This window comes from Schistocerca americana, chromosome 6 (assembly GCF_021461395.2).
Source record: "Schistocerca americana isolate TAMUIC-IGC-003095 chromosome 6, iqSchAmer2.1, whole genome shotgun sequence".
In the NCBI taxonomy this organism is placed as follows: domain Eukaryota; kingdom Metazoa; phylum Arthropoda; class Insecta; order Orthoptera; family Acrididae; genus Schistocerca; species Schistocerca americana.
The window spans coordinates 605,076,074-605,093,674 of record NC_060124.1 but is presented as its reverse complement, the minus strand read 5'-3'; positions in this window follow the sequence as shown (position 1 = coordinate 605,093,674).

Here is a 17,601-nt window from a genome sequence, read left to right as displayed (position 1 = left end):
CGTCGTGATTCGAAAGCTGCAACTGACTCTCAGGGCAGATGCGATGCTCAGGCCGCTTGAAGCATTTCTCCCCTGGACAGAAGTCGGCATGGTGCCTGTTGTATTCAATCCCGATATAATTTCTGTGTTTCATGGTCAATATGATGCTCCAATGGTTACAGTAAACCTGCAGTGGTGCTTCTGAAACTGCCACTGGACTCCCATTGCAGATGTGAATCTCAGGCCTCTTGAAGCGTTATTGCCTTTCACAAATGTCGGCATGGTGCCTGTTGTATACAATCCAGTTGCAATTTCTGTGTTTCATAGTGAATGTCAAGGTCAAGAGTTTGCAGTAAATTTGCAGTCGTCGTTCGGAAGCTGCAAATGACTCCCAGGGCAGATGCGAAGCTCAGGCCGCTTGAAGCATTTCTCCCCTGGACAGAAGTCGGCATGGTGCCTGTTGTATTCAATCCCAATGCAATTTCTGTGTTTCATAGTGAATGTGAACGTCAACAGGTTGCAGTAAATAAACAGTCGTGGTTCGGAAGCTGCAACTGACTCCCAGGGCAGATGCGAAGCTCAGGCCAATTGAAGCATTTCTCCCCTGGACAAAAGTCGGCATGGTGCCTGTTGTATTCAATCCCGATATATTTTCTGTGTTTCATGGTCAATGTGATGCTCCAATGGTTACAGTAAACCTGCAGTGGTGCTTCCGAAACTGCCACTGGACTCCCATTGCAGATGTGAATCTCAGGCCACTTGAAGCGTTATTGCCTTTCACAGATGTCGGCAAGGTGCCTGTTGCATACAATCCAGAAGCAAATTCTGTGTTTCATAGTCAATGTGAAGGTGAAAAGGTTGCAGTAAATTTGCAGTCGTGGTTCAGAAGCTGCAACTGACTCCCAAGGCAGATGCGAAGCTCAGGCCGCTTGAAGCATTTCTCCCCTTGACAGAAGTCGGCATGGTGCCTGTTGTATTCAATCCCGATATAATTTCTGTGTTTCATGGTCAATATGATGCTCCAATGGTTACAGTAAACCTGCAGTGGTGCTTCGGAAACTGCTACTGGACTCCCATTGCAGATGCGAATCTCAGGCCTCTTGAAGCGTTATTGCCTTTCACAGATGTCGGCATGGTGCCTGTTGTATACAATCCAGAAGCAATTTCTGTGTTTCATTGTGAATGTGAAGGTCAAAAGGTTGCAGTAAATTTGCAGTCGTGGTTCGGAAGCTGCAACTGACTCCCAGGGCAGATGCGAAGCTCAGGCCGCTTGAAGCATTTCTCCCCTGGACAGAGGTCGGCATGGTGCCTGTTGTATTCAATCCCGATATAATTTCTGTGTTTCATGGTCAATATGATGCTCCAATGGTTACAGTAAACCTTCAGTGGTGCTTCGGAAACTGCTACTGGACTCCCATTGCAGATGCGAATCTCAGGCCTCTTGAAGCGTTATTGCCTTTCACAGATGTCGGCATGGTGCCTGTTGTATACAATCCAGAACCAATTTCTGTGTTTCACAGTGAATGTGAAGGTCAAAAGGTTGCAGTAAATTTGCAGTCGTGGTTTGGAAGCTGCAACTGACTCCCAGGGCAGATGCGAAGCTCAGGCCGCTTGAAGCATTTCTCCCCTGGACAGAGGTCGGCATGGTGCCTGTTGTATACAATCCAAAAGCAATTTCTGTGTTTCATTGTGAATGTGAAGGTCAAAAGGGTGCAGTAATTTTGCAGTCGTGGTTCGGAAGCTGCAACTGACCCCCAGGGCAGATGCGAAGCTCAGGCCGCTTGAAGCATTTCTCCCCTGGACAGAAGTCGGCATGGTGCCTGTTGTATTCAATCGCGATATAATTTCTGTGTTTCGTGGTCAATATGATGCTCCAATGGTTACAGTAAACCTGGTGTGGTGTTTCGGAAATTGCTACTGGACTCCCATTGCAGATGCGAATTTTTAGGCCTCTTGAAGCGTTATTGCCTTTCACAGATGTCGGCATGGTGCCTGTTGTATAGAATCCAGAAGCAATTTCTGTGTTTCATTGTGAATGTGAAGGTCAAAAGGTTGCAGTAAATTTGCAGTCGTGGTTCGGAAGCTGCAACTGACTCCCAGGGCAGATGCGAAACTCAGGCCGCTTGAAGCATTTCTCCCCTGGACAGAAGTCGGCATGGTGCCTGTTGTATTCAATCGCGATATAATTTCTGTGTTTCATGGTCAATATGATGCTCCAATGGTTACAGTAAACCTGGTGTGGTGTTTCGGAAACTGCTACTGGACTCCCATTGCAGATGCGAATCTCAGGCCTCTTGAAGCGTTATTGCCTTTCACAGATGTCGGCATGGTGCCTGTTGTATACAATCCAGAAGCAATTTTTGTGTTTCATTGTGAATGTGAAGGTCAAAAGGTTGCAGTAAATTTGCAGTCGTGGTTCGGAAGCTGCAACTGACTCCCAGGGCAGATGCGAAGCTCAGGCCGCTTGAAGCATTTCTCCCCTGGACAGAAGTCGGCATGGTGCCTGTTGTATTCAATCGCGATATAATTTCTGTGTTTCATGGTCAATATGATGCTCCAATGGTTACAGTAAACCTGGTGTGGTGTTTCGGAAACCGCTACTGGACTCCCATTGCAGATGCGAATCTCAGGCCTCTTGAAGCGTTATTGCCTTTCACAGATGTCGGCATGGTGCCTGTTGTATACAATCCAGAAGCAATTTCTGTGTTTCATTGTGAATGTGAAGGTCAAAAGGTTGCAGTAAATTTGCAGTCGTGGTTCGGAAGCTGCAACTGACTCCCAGGGCAGATGCGAAACTCAGGCCGCTTGAAGCATTTCTCCCCTGGACAGAAGTCGGCATGGTGCCTGTTGTATTCAATCGCGATATAATTTCTGTGTTTCATGGTCAATATGATGCTCCAATGGTTACAGTAAACCTGGTGTGGTGTTTCGGAAACTGCTACTGGACTCCCATTGCAGATGCGAATCTCAGGCCTCTTGAAGCGTTATTGCCTTTCACAGATGTCGGCATGGTGCCTGTTGTATACAATCCAGAAGCAATTTCTGTGTTTCATTGTGAATGTGAAGGTCAAAAGGTTGCAGTAAATTTGCAGTCGTGGTTCGGAAGCTGCAACTGACTCCCAGGGCAGATGCGAAGCTCAGGCCGCTTGAGCCATTTCTCCCCTGGACAGAAGTCGGCATGGTGCCTGTTGTATTCAATCCCGATATAATTTCTGTGTTTCATGGTCAATATGATGCTCCAATGGTTTCAGTAAATGTGCAGTGGTGCTTCGGAAACTGCTACTGGACTCCCATTGCACATACGAATCTCAGGCCACTTGAAGCGTTCCTGCTCTTCACAGAAGTCGGCATGGTGGCTGTTGTATACAATCCAGAAGCAATTTTTGTGTTTCATTGTGAATGTGAAGGTCAAAAGGTTGCAGTAAATTTGCAGTCGTGGTTCGGAAGCTGCAACTGACTCCCAGGGCAGATGCGAAGCTCAGGCCGCTTGAAGCATTTCTCCCCTGGACAGAAGTCGGCATGGTGCCTGTTGTATTCAATCGCGATATAATTTCTGTGTTTCATGGTCAATATGATGCTCCAATGGTTACAGTAAACCTGGTGTGGTGTTTCGGAAACCGCTACTGGACTCCCATTGCAGATGCGAATCTCAGGCCTCTTGAAGCGTTATTGCCTTTCACAGATGTCGGCGTGGTGCCTGTTGTATACAATCCAGAAGCAATTTCTGTGTTTCATAGTGAATGTGAAGGTCAAAAGGTTGCAGTAAATTTGCAGTCGTGGTTCGGAAGCTGCAACTGACTCCCAGGGCAGATGCTAAGCTCAGGCCGCCTGAAGCATTTCTCCCCTGGACAGAAGTCGGCATGGTGCCTGTTGTATTCAATCCCGATATAATATCTGTGTATCATGTTCAATATGATGCTCCAATGGTTACAGTAAACCTGGTGTGGTGTTACGGAAACTGCTACTCGACTCCCATTGCAGATGCGAATCTCAGGCCTCTTGAAGCGTTATTGCCTTTCACAGACGTCGGCATGGTTTCTGTTGTATTCAATCCCGAAGCAAATTCTGTGTTTCATAGTCAATGTGAAGGTCAAAAGGTTGCAGTAAATTTGCAGTCGTGGTTCGGAAGCTGCAACTGACTCCCAGGGCAGATGCGAAGCTCAGGCCGCTTGAAGCATTTCTCCCCTGGACAGAAGTCGGCATGGTGACTGTTGTATTCAATCCCGATATAGATTCTGTGTTTCATGGTCAATATGATGCTCCAATGGTTACAGAAAACCTGCAGTGGTGCTTCGGAAACTGCTACTGGACTCCCATTGCAGATGCGAATCTCAGGCCTCTTGAAGTGTTATTACCTTTGACAGATGTCGGCATGGTGCCTGTTGTATTCAATCCAGAAGCAATTACTGTGTTTCATAGTCAATGTGAAGGTCAAAAGGTTGCAGTAAATTTGCAGTCGTGGTTCGGAAGCTGCAACTGACTCCCAGGGCAGATGCGAAGCTCAGGCCGCTTGAGCCATTTCTCCCCTGGACAGAAGTCGGCATGGTGCCTGTTGTATTCAATCCCGATATAATTTCTGTGTTTCATGGTCAATATGATGCTCCAATGGTTTCAGTAAATGTGCAGTGGTGCTTCGGAAACTGCTACTGGACTCCCATTGCACATACGAATCTCAGGCCACTTGAAGCGTTACTGCTCTTCACAGAAGTCGGCATGGTGGCTGTTGTATACAATCCAGAAGCAATTTCTGTGTTTCATTGTCGATGTGAAGGTCAAAAGGCTGCAGTAAATTTGCAGTCGTGGTTTGGAAGCTGCAACTGACCCCCAGGGCAGATGCGAAGCTCAGGCCGCCTGAAGCATTTCTCCCCTGGACAGAAGTCGGCATGGTGCCTGTTGTATTCAATCCCGATATAATTTCTGTGTTTCATGGTCAATATGATGCTCCAATGGTTACAGTAAACCTTCAGTGGTGCTTCCGAAACTGCCACTGGACTCCCATTGCAGATGTGAATCTCAGGCCTCTTGAAGCGTTATTGCCTTTCACAGATGTCGGCATGGTGCCTGTTGTATGCAATCCGGATGAAATTTCTGTGTTTCATAATGAATGTGAAGGTCAAAAGGTTGCAGTAAATTTGCAGTCGTGGTTCGGAAGCTGCAAATGACTCCCAGGGCATATGCGAAGCTCAGGCCGCTTGAAGCATTTCTCCCCTGGACAGAAGTCGGCACGGTGCCTGTTGTATTCAATCCCAATGCAATTTCTGTGTTTCATAGTGAATGTGAACGTCAAAAGGTTGCAGTAAATAAACAGTCGTGGTTCGGAAGCTGCAACTGACTCCCAGGGCAGATGCGAAGCTCAGGCCGCTTGAAGCATTTCTCCCCTGAACAGAAGTCGGCATGGTGCCTGTTGTATTCAATCCCGATATATTTTCTGTGTTTCATGGTCAATATGTTGCACCAATGGTTACAGTAAACCTGCAGTGGTGCTTCGGAAACTGCTACTGGACTCCCATTGCAGATGCGAATCTCTAGCCTCTTGAAGCGTTATTACCTCTCACAGATGTCGGCATGGTGCCTCTTGTATACAATCCAGAAGCAATTTCTGTGTTTCATTGTGAATGTGAAGGTCAAAAGGTTGCAGTAAATTTGCAGTCGTGGTTCGGAAGCTGCAACTGACTCCCAGGGCAGATGCGAAACTCAGGCCGCTTGAAGCATTTCTCCCCTGGACAGAAGTCGGCATGGTGCCTGTTGTATTCAATCGCGATATAATTTCTGTGTTTCATGGTCAATATGATGCTCCAATGGTTACAGTAAACCTGGTGTGGTGTTTCGGAAACTGCTACTGGACTCCCATTGCAGATGCGAATCTCAGGCCTCTTGAAGCGTTATTGCCTTTCACAGATGTCGGCATGGTGCCTGTTGTATACAATCCAGAAGCAATTTTTGTGTTTCATTGTGAATGTGAAGGTCAAAAGGTTGCAGTAAATTTGCAGTCGTGGTTCGGAAGCTGCAACTGACTCCCAGGGCAGATGCGAAGCTCAGGCCGCTTGAAGCATTTCTCCCCTGGACAGAAGTCGGCATGGTGCCTGTTGTATTCAATCGCGATATAATTTCTGTGTTTCATGGTCAATATGATGCTCCAATGGTTACAGTAAACCTGGTGTGGTGTTTCGGAAACCGCTACTGGACTCCCATTGCAGATGCGAATCTCAGGCCTCTTGAAGCGTTATTGCCTTTCACAGATGTCGGCATGGTGCCTGTTGTATACAATCCAGAAGCAATTTCTGTGTTTCATAGTGAATGTGAAGGTCAAAAGGTTGCAGTAAATTTGCAGTCGTGGTTCGGAAGCTGCAACTGACTCCCAGGGCAGATGCTAAGCTCAGGCCGCCTGAAGCATTTCTCCCCTGGACAGAAGTCGGCATGGTGCCTGTTGTATTCAATCCCGATATAATATCTGTGTATCATGTTCAATATGATGCTCCAATGGTTACAGTAAACCTGGTGTGGTGTTACGGAAACTGCTACTCGACTCCCATTGCAGATGCGAATCTCAGGCCTCTTGAAGCGTTATTGCCTTTCACAGACGTCGGCATGGTTTCTGTTGTATTCAATCCCGAAGCAAATTCTGTGTTTCATAGTCAATGTGAAGGTCAAAAGGTTGCAGTAAATTTGCAGTCGTGGTTCGGAAGCTGCAACTGACTCCCAGGGCAGATGCGAAGCTCAGGCCGCTTGAAGCATTTCTCCCCTGGACAGAAGTCGGCATGGTGACTGTTGTATTCAATCCCGATATAGATTCTGTGTTTCATGGTCAATATGATGCTCCAATGGTTACAGAAAACCTGCAGTGGTGCTTCGGAAACTGCTACTGGACTCCCATTGCAGATGCGAATCTCAGGCCTCTTGAAGTGTTATTACCTTTGACAGATGTCGGCATGGTGCCTGTTGTATTCAATCCAGAAGCAATTACTGTGTTTCATAGTCAATGTGAAGGTCAAAAGGTTGCAGTAAATTTGCAGTCTTGGTTCGGAAGCTGCAACTGACTCCCAGGGCAGATGCGAAGCTCAGGCGGCTTGAGCCATTTCTCCCCTGGACAGAAGTCGGCATGGTGCCTGTTGTATTCAATCCCGATATAATTTCTGTGTTTCATGGTCAATATGATGCTCCAATGGTTTCAGTAAATGTGCAGTGGTGCTTCGGAAACTGCTACTGGACTCCCATTGCACATACGAATCTCAGGCCACTTGAAGCGTTACTGCTCTTCACAGAAGTCGGCATGGTGGCTGTTGTATACAATCCAGAAGCAATTTCTGTGTTTCATTGTCGATGTGAAGGTCAAAAGGCTGCAGTAAATTTGCAGTCGTGGTTTGGAAGCTGCAACTGACCCCCAGGGCAGATGCGAAGCTCAGGCCGCCTGAAGCATTTCTCCCCTGGACAGAAGTCGGCATGGTGCCTGTTGCATTCAATCCCGATATAATTTCTGTGTTTCATGGTCAATATGATGCTCCAATGGTTACAGTAAACCTTCAGTGGTGCTTCCGAAACTGCCACTGGACTCCCATTGCAGATGTGAATCTCAGGCCTCTTGAAGCGTTATTGCCTTTCACAGATGTCGGCATGGTGCCTGTTGTATGCAATCCGGATGAAATTTCTGTGTTTCATAATGAATGTGAAGGTCAAAAGGTTGCAGTAAATTTGCAGTCGTGGTTCGGAAGCTGCAAATGACTCCCAGGGCATATGCGAAGCTCAGGCCGCTTGAAGCATTTCTCCCCTGGACAGAAGTCGGCACGGTGCCTGTTGTATTCAATCCCAATGCAATTTCTGTGTTTCATAGTGAATGTGAACGTCAAAAGGTTGCAGTAAATAAACAGTCGTGGTTCGGAAGCTGCAACTGACTCCCAGGGCAGATGCGAAGCTCAGGCCGCTTGAAGCATTTCTCCCCTGAACAGAAGTCGGCATGGTGCCTGTTGTATTCAATCCCGATATATTTTCTGTGTTTCATGGTCAATATGTTGCACCAATGGTTACAGTAAACCTGCAGTGGTGCTTCGGAAACTGCTACTGGACTCCCATTGCAGATGCGAATCTCTAGCCTCTTGAAGCGTTATTACCTCTCACAGATGTCGGCATGGTGCCTCTTGTATACAATCCAGAAGCAATTTCTGTGTCTCATAGTGAATGTGAAGGTGAAAAGGTTGCAGTAAATTTGCAGTCGTGGTTCGGAAGCTGCAACTGACTCCCAGGGCAGATGCGAAGCTCAGGCCGCTTGAAGCATTTCTCCCCTGGACAGAAGTCGGCATGGTGCCTGTTGTATTCAATCCCGATATAATTTCTGTGTTTCATGGTCAATATGATGCTCCAATGGTTACAGTAAACCTGCAGTGGTTCTTCGGAAACTGGTACTGGACTCCCATTGCAGATGCGAATCTCAGGCCTCTTGAAGCGTTATTGCCTTTCACAGATGTCGGCAAGGTGCCTGTTGCATACAATCCAGAAGCAATTTCTGTGTTTCAAGGTAAATGTGAAGGTCAAATGGTTGCAGTAAGTTTGCCGTCGTGATTCGAAAGCTGCAGCTGACTCTCAGGGCAGATGCGATGCTCAGGCCGCTTGAAGCATTTCTCCCCTGGACAGAAGTCGGCATGGTGCCTGTTGTATTCAATCCCAATGCAATTTCTGTGTTTCATAGTGAATGTGAACGTCAAAAGGTTGCAGTAAATAAACAGTCGTGGTTCGGAAGCTGCAACTGACTCCCAGGGCAGATGCGAAGCTCAGGCCAATTGAAGCATTTCTCCCCTGGACAAAAGTCGGCATGGTGCCTGTTGTATTCAATCCCGATATATTTTCTGTGTTTCATGGTCAATGTGATGCTCCAATGGTTAGAGTAAACCTGCAGTGGTGCTTCCGAAACTGCCACTGGACTCCCATTGCAGATGTGAATCTCAGGCCTCTTGAAGCGTTATTGCCTTTCACAGATGTCGGCAAGGTGCCTGTTGCATACAATCCAGAAGCAAATTCTGTGTTTCATAGTCAATGTGAAGGTGAAAAGGTTGCAGTAAATTTGCAGTCGTGGTTCAGAAGCTGCAACTGACTCCCAAGGCAGATGCGAGGCTCAGGCCGCTTGAAGCATTTCTCCCCTTGACAGAAGTCGACATGGTGCCTGTTGTATTCAATCCCGATATAATTTCTGTGTTTCATGGTCAATATGATGCTCCAATGGTTACAGTAAACCTAGAGTGGTGCTTCCGAAACTGCCACTGGACTCCCATTGCAGATGTGAAACTCAGGCCTCTTGAAGCGTTATTGCCTTTCACAGATGTCGGCAAGGTGCCTGTTGTATACAATCCAGATGCAATTTCTGTGTTTCATAGTGAATGTGAAGGTCAAAAGGTTGCAGTAAATTTGCAGTCGTGGTTCGGAAGCTGCAAATGACTCCCAGGGCAGATGCGAAGCTCAGGCCGCTTGAAGCATTTCTCCCCTTTACAGAAGTCGGCATGGTGCCTGTTGTATTCAATCCCGATATAATTTCTGTGTTTCATGGTCAATATGATGCTTCAATGGTTACAGTAAATTTGCAGTGGTGCTTCGGCAACTGCTACTGGACTCCCATTGCAGATGCGAATCTCAGGCCTCTTGAAGCGTTATTGATTTTCACAGATGTCGGCATGGTGCGTGTTGTATACAATCCAGAAACAATTTCTGTGTTTCATAGTCAATGTGATGGTCAAGAGGTTGCAGTAAATTTGCAGTCGTGGTTCGCAAGCAGCAACTGACTCCCAGGGCAGATGCGAAGCTCAGGCCGCTTGAAGGATTTCTCCCCTGGACAGAAGTCAGCATGGTGCCTGTTGTATTCAATCCCGATATAATTTCTGTGTTTCATGGTCAATATGATACTTCAATGGTTACAGTAAACCTGCAGTGGTGCTTCGGAAACTGCTACTGGACTCCCATTGCAGATGCGAATCTCAGGCCTCTTGAAGCGTTATTGCCTTTCACAGATGTCGGCATGGTGCCTGTTGTATTCCATCCAGAAGCAATTTCTGTGTATCATAGTCAATGTGAAGGTCAAAAGGTTGCAGTAAATTTGCAGTCGTGGTTCGGAAGCTGCAACTGACTCCCAGTGCAGATGCGAAGATCAGGTCGCTTGAAGCATTTCTCCCCTGGACAGAAGTCGGCATGGTGCCTGTTGTATTCAATCCCGATATAAATTCTGTGTTTCATGGTCAATATGACGCTCCAATGGCTGCAGTAAACCTGCAGTGGTGCTACGGAAACTGCTACTGGACTCCCATTGCAGATGCGAATCTCAGGCCTCTTGAAGCGTTATTGCCTTTCACAGATGTCGGCATGGTGCCTGTTGTATTCAATCCAGAAGCAATTTCTGTGTTTCATAGTCAATGTGAAGGTCAAAAGGTTGCAGTAAATTTGCAGTCGTGGTTCGGAAGCTGAAACTGACTCCCAGGACAGATGCGAAGCTCAGGCCGCTTGAAGCATTTCTCTCCTGGAGAGAAGTCGGCATGGTGGTTGTTGTATTCAATCCCGATATAATTTCTGTGTTTCATGGTCAATACGATGCTCCAATGGTTACAGTAAACCTGCAGTGGTGCTTCGGAAACTGCTACTGGACTCCCATTGCAGATGCGAATCTCAGGCCGCTTGAAGCGTTATTGCCCTTCACAGATGTCGGCATGGTGCCTGTTGTATACAATCCAGAAGCAAATTCTTTGTTTCATAGTCAATGTGATGGTCAAAAGGGTTGCAGTAAATTTGCAGTCGTGGTTCGGAAGCTGCAACTGACTCCCAGGGCAGAAGCGAAGCTCAGGCCGCTTGAAGCATTTCTCCCCTGTACAGAAGTCGGCATGGTGCTTGTTGTATTCAATCCCGATAAAATTTCTGTGATTCATGGTCAATATGATGCTCCAATGGTTACAGTAAACCTTCAGTGGTGCTTCGGAAACTGCTACTGGACTCCCATTGCAGATGCGAATCTCAGGCCTCTTGAAGCGTTATTGCCTTTGACATATGTCGGCATGGTGCCTGTTGTATTCAATCCCGATGCAATTTCTGTGTTTCATAGTGTATGTGAACGTCAAAAGGTTGCAGTAAATTTGCAGTCGTGGTTCGGAAGCTGCTACTGACTCCCAGGGCAGATGCGAAGCTCAGGCCGCTTGAAGCATTTCTCCCTTGCTTAGAAGTCGGCATGGTGCCTGTTGTATTCAATCCCGATATAATTTCTGTGTTTCATGGTCAATATGATGCTCCAATGGTTACAGTAAACCTGCAGTGATGGTTCGGAAACTGCTACTGGACTCCCATTGCAGATGCGAATCTCAGGCCTCTTGAAGCGTTATCGCCGTTGACAGATGTTGGCATGGTGCCTGTTGTATTCAATCCCGATGCAATTTCTGTGTTTCATAGTGAATGTGAACGTCAAAAGGTTGCAGTAAATTTGCAGTCGCGGTTCGGAAGCTGCAACTGACTCCCAGGGCAGATGCGAAGCTCAGGCCGATTGAAGCATTTCTCCCCTGGACAGAAGTCGGCATGGTGCCTGTTGTATACAATACCGATATAACTTCTGTGTTTCATGGTCAATATGATGCTCCAATGGTTACAGTAAAACTGCAGTGGTGCTTCGGAAACTGCTACTGGACTCCCATGGCAGATGCGAATCTCAGGCCTCTTGAAGCGTTATTGAATTTCACAGATGTCGGCATGGTGCCTGTTGTATTCCATCCAGAAGCAATTTCTGTGTTTCATAGTCAATGTGAAGGTCAAAAGGTTGCAGTAAATTTGCAGTCGTGGTTCGGAAGCTGCAACTGACTATCAGGGCAGATGCGAAGATCAGGTCGCTTGAAGTATTTCTCCCCTGGACAGAAGTCGGCATGGTGCCTGTTGTATTCAATCCCGATATAATTTCTGTGTTTCATGGTCAATATGATGCTCCAATGGTTACAGTAAAACTGCAGTGGTGCTTCGGAAACTGCTACTGGACTCCCATTGCAGATGCGAATCTCAGGCCTCTTGAGGCATTATTGAATTTCACAGATGATGGCATGGTGCCAGTTATATTCAATCCCGATGCAATTTCTGTGTTTCATAGTGAATGTGAACGTCAAAAGGTTGCAGTAAATTTGCAGTCGTGGTTCGGAAGCTGCAAATGACTCCCAGGGCAGATGCGAAGCTCAGGCCGCTTGAAGCATTTCTCCCCTGGACAGAAGTTGGCTTGGTGCCTGTTGTATTCAATCCCGGTATAATTTCTGTGTTTCATGGTCAATATGATGCTCCAATGGTTACAGTAAACCCGCAGTGGTGCTTCGGAAACTGCTACTGGACTCCCATTGCAGATGCGAATCTCAGGCCTCTTGAAGCGTTATTGCCATTCACAGATGTCGGCATGGAGCCTGTTGTATACAATCCATAAGCAAATTCTGTGTTTCATAGTCAATGTGAAGGTCAAAAGGTTGCAGTAAATTTGCAGTCGTGGTACGGAAGCTGCAACTGACTCCCAGGGGAGATGCGAAGCTCAGGCCGCTTGAAGCATTTCTCCCCTGGACAGAAGTCGGCATGGTGCCTGTTGTATTCAATCCCGATATAATTTCTGTGTTTCATGGTCAATATGATGCTCCAATGGTTACAGTAAACCTGCAGTGGTTCTTCGGAAACTGCTACTGGACTCCCATTGCAGATGCGAATCTCAGGCCTCTTGAAGCGTTATTGCCTCTCACAGATGTCGGCATGGTGCCTGTTGTATTCAATCCCGATGCAATTTCTCTGTTTCATAGTGAATGTGAACGTCAAAAGGTTGCAGTAAATTTGCAGTCGTGGTTCGGAAGCTGCTACTGACTCCCAGGGCAGATGCGAAGCTCAGGCCGCTTGAAGCATTTCTCCCTTGGACAGAAGTCGGCATGGTGCCTGCTGTATTCAATCCCGATATAATTTCTATGTTTGATGGTCAATATGATGCTCCAATGGTTACAGTAAACCTGCAGTGGTGGTTCGGAAACTGCTACTGGACTCCCATTGCAGATGCGAATCTCAGGCCTCTTGAAGCGTTATCGCCGTTGACAGATGTCGGCATGGTGCCTGTTGTATTCAATCCCGATGCAATTTCGGTGTTTCATAGTGAATGTGAACGTCAAAAGGTTGCAGTAAATTTGCAGTCGTGGTTCGGAAGCTGCTACTGACTCCCAGGGCAGATGCGAAGCTCAGGCCACTTGAAGCATTTCTCCCCTGGACAGAAGTCGGCATGGTGCCTGTTGTATGCAATCCCGATATAATTTCTGTGTTTCATGGTCAATATGATGTTCCAATGGTTACGGTAAAACTGCAGTGGTGCTTCTGAAACTGCTACTGGACTCCCATTGCAGATGCGAATCTCAGGCCCCTTGAAGCGTTATTGAATTTCACAGATGTCGGCATGGTGCCTGTTGTATTCCATCCAGAAGCAATTTCTGTGTTTCATAGTCAATGTGAAGGTCAAAAGGTTGCAGTAAATTTGCAGTCGTGGTTCGGAAGCTGCAACTGACTCCCAGTGCAGATGCGAAGATCAGGTCGCTTGAAGCATTTCTCCCCTGTACAGAAGTCGGCATGGTGCCTGTTGTATTCAATCCCGATATAATTTCTGTGTTTCATGGTCAATATGATGCTCCAATGGTTACAGTAAAACTGCAGTGGTGCTTCGGAAACTGCTACTGGACTCCCATTGGAGAAGCGAATCTCATGCCTCTTGAAGCGTTATTGAATTTCACAGATGTCGGCATGGTGCAATTGTATTCAATCCAGAAGCAATTTCTGTGTTTCATACTCAATGTGAAGGTCAAAAGGGTGCATTAAATTTGCAGTCGTGGTTCGGAAGTTGCAACTGGCTCCCAGGGCAGATGCGAGGATCAGGTCGCTTGAAGCATTTCTCCCCTGTACAGAAGTCGGCATGGTGCCTGTTGTATTCAATCCCGATATAATTTCTGTGTTTCATGGTCAATATGATGCTCCAATGGTTACAGTAAAACTGCAGTGGTGCTTCTGAAACTGCTACTGGACTCCCATTGCAGATGCGAATCTCAGGCCTCTTGAAGCGTTATTGAATTTCACAGATGTCGGCATGGTGCCTGTTGTATTCAATCCAGAAGCAATTTCTGTGTTTCATAGTGAATGTGAAGGTCAAATGGTTGCAGTAAATTTGCAGTCGTGATTCGGAAGCTGCAACTGACTCCCAGGGCAGATGCGAAGCTCAGGCCGCTTGACGCATTTCTCCCCTGGACAGAAGTCGGCGTGGTGCGTGTTGTATTCAATCCGGATATAATTTCTGTGTTTCATGGTCAATATGATGCTTCAATGGTTACAGTAAACCTACAGTGGTGCTTCGGCAACTGCTACTGGACTCCCATTGCAGATGCGAATCTCAGGCCTCTTCAAGCGTTATTGCCTTTCACAGATGTCGGCATGGTGCCTGTTGTATTCAATCCAGAAGCAATTTCTGTGTTTCATAGTCAATGTGATGGTCAAAAGGTTGCAGTAAATATGCAGTCGTGGTTCGGAAGCAGCAACTGACTCCCAGGGCAGATGCGAAGCTCAGGCTGCTTGAAGGATTTCTCCCCTAAACAGAAGTCAGCATGGTGCCTGTTGTATTCAATCCCGATATAATTTCTGTGTTTCATGGTCAATATGATGCTTCAATGGTTACAGTAAACCTGCAGTGGTGCTTCGGAAACTGCTACTGGACTCCCATTGCAGATGCGAGTCTCTGGCCTCTTGAAGCGTTATTGCCTTTCACAGATGTCGGCATGGTGCCTGTTGTATTCCATCCAGAAGCTATTTCTGTGTTTCATAGTCAATGTGGAGGTCAAAAGGTTGCAGTAAATTTGCAGTCGTGGTTCAGAAGCTGGAACTGACTCCCAGTGCAGATGCGAAGGACAGGTCGCTTGAAGCATTTCTCCCCTGTACATAAGTCGGCATGGTGCCTGTTGTATTCAATCCCGATATAATTTCTGTGTTTCATGGTCAATATGATGCTCCAATGGTTACAGTAAAACTGCGGTGGTGCTTCGGAAACTGCTACTGGACTCCCATTGCAGATGCGAATCTCAGGCCTCTTGAAGCGTTATTGAATTTCACAGATGTCGGCATGGTGCAATTGTATTCAATCCAGAAGCAATTTCTGTGTTTCATACTCAATGTGAAGGTCAAAAGGGTGCAGAAAATTTGTAGTCGTGGTTCGGAAACTGCAACTGACTCCCAGGGCAGATGCGAAGCGCAGGCCGCTTGAAGCATTTCTCCCCTGGACAGAAGTCGGCATGGTGCCCGTTGTATTCAATCCCGATATAAATTCTGTGTTCATGGTCAATATGACGCTCCAGTGGTTACAGTAAACCTGCAGTGGTGCTTCGGAAACTGCTACTGGACTCCCATTGCAGATGCGAATCTCAGGCCTCTTGAAGCGTTATTGCCCTTCACAGATGTCGGTATGGTGCCTGTTGTATACAATCCAGAAGCAAATTCTGTGTTTCATAGTCAATGTGAAGGTCAAAAGGTTGCAGTATATTTGCAGTCGTGGTTCGGAAGCTGCAACTGACTCCCAGGGCAGATGCGAAGCTCAGGCCGCTTGAAGCATTTCTCCCCTGGACAGAAGTCGGCATGGTGCCTGTTGTATTCAATCCCGATATAATTTCTGTGTTTCATGGTCAATATGATGCTCCAATGGTTACAGTAAACCTGCAGTGGTGCTTCGGAAACTGCTACTGGACTCCCATTGCAGATGCGAATCTCCGGCCTCTTGAAGCGTTATTGCCTTCGACAGATGTCGGCATGGTGCCTGTTGTTTTCAATCCCGATGCAATTTCTGTGTTTCGTAGTGAATGTGAAGGTCAAAAGGTTGCAGTAAATTTGCAGTCGTGGTTCGGAAGCTGCTACCGACTCCCAGGGCAGATGCGAAGCTCAGGCCGCTTGAAGCATTTCTCCCCTGGACAGAAGTCGGCATGGTGCCTGTTGTATACAATCCCGATATAATTTCTGTGTTTCATGGTCAATATGATGCTCCAATGGTTACAGTAAACCTGCAGTGGTGCTTCGGAAACTGCTACTGGACTCCCATTGCAGATGCGAATCTCAGGCCTCTTGAAGCGTTATATCCTCTCACAGATGTCGGCATGGTGCCTGTTGTATACAATCCAGAAGCAAATTCTGTGTTTCATAGTCAATGTGAAGATGAAAATGTTGCAGTAAATTTGCAGTCGTGGTTCGGAAGCTGCAACTGACTCCCAGGGCAGATGCGAAGCTCAGGCCGCTTGAAGCATTTCTCCCCTGGACAGAAGTCGGCATGGTGCCTGTTGTATTCAATCCCGATATAATTTCTGTGTTTCATGGTCAATATGATGCTCCAATGGTTACAGTAAACCAGCAGTGGTGCTTCGGAAACTGCTACTGGACTCCCATTGCAGATGCGAATCTCAGGCCTCTTGAAGCGTTATTGCCATTGACAGATATCGGCATGGTGCCTCTTGTATACAATCCAGAAGCAATTTCTGTGTTTCATAGTGAATGTGAAGGTCAATTGGTTGGTGTAAACTTGCAGTCGTGATTCGGAAGCTGCAACTGACTCCCAGGGCAGATGCGAGGCTCAGGCCGCTTGAAGCATTTCTCCCCTGGACAGAAGTCGGCATGGTGCCTGTTGTATTCAATCCCGATATAATGTCTGTGTTTCATGGTCAATATGATGCTCCAATGGTTACAGTAAACCTGCAGTGGTGCTTCGGAAACTGCTACTGGACTCCCATTGCAGATGCGAATCTCAGGCCTCTTGAAGCGGTATTGCCTTTGACAGACGTCGGCATGGTGCCTGTTGTACACAATCCAGAAGCAGTTTCTATGTTTCATAGTGAATGTGAAGGTCAAATGGTTGCAGTAAATTTGCAGTCGTGATTCGGAAGCTGCAACTGACTCCCAGGGCAGATGCGAAGTTCAGGCCGCTTGAAGCATTTCTCCCCTGGACAGAAGTCGGCATGGTGCCTGTTGTATTCAATCCCGATATAATTTCTGTCTTTCATGGTCAATATGATGCTTCAATGGTTACAGTAAAGCTTCAGTGGTGCTTCGGAAACTGCTACTGGACTCCCATTGCAGATGCGAATCTCAGGCCTCTTGAAGCGTTATTGCCTTTCACAGATGTCGGCATGGTGCCTGTTGTATTCCATCCGGAAGAAATTTCTGTGCTTCATACTCAATGTGAAGGTCAAAAGGGTGCAGTAAATTTGCAGTCGTGATTAGGAAGCTGCAACTAACTCCCAGGTCAGATGCGAAGATCAGGTCGCTTGAAGCATTTCTGCCCTGTACAGAAGTCGGCATGGTGCCTGTTGTATTCAATCCCGATACAATTTCTGTGTTTCATGGTCAATATGATGATCCAATGGTTACAGTAAAACTGCAATGGTGCTTCGGAAACTGCTACTGGACTCCCATTGCAGATGCGAATCTCAGGCCTCTTGAAGCGTTATTGAATTTCACAGATGTCGACATGGTGCCTGTTGTATTCAATCCAGAAGCAATTTCCGTGTTTCCTACTCAATGTGAAGGTCAAAAGGGTGCAGTAAATTTGCAGTCGTGATTAGGAAGCTGCAAGTGACTCCCAGGTCAGATGCG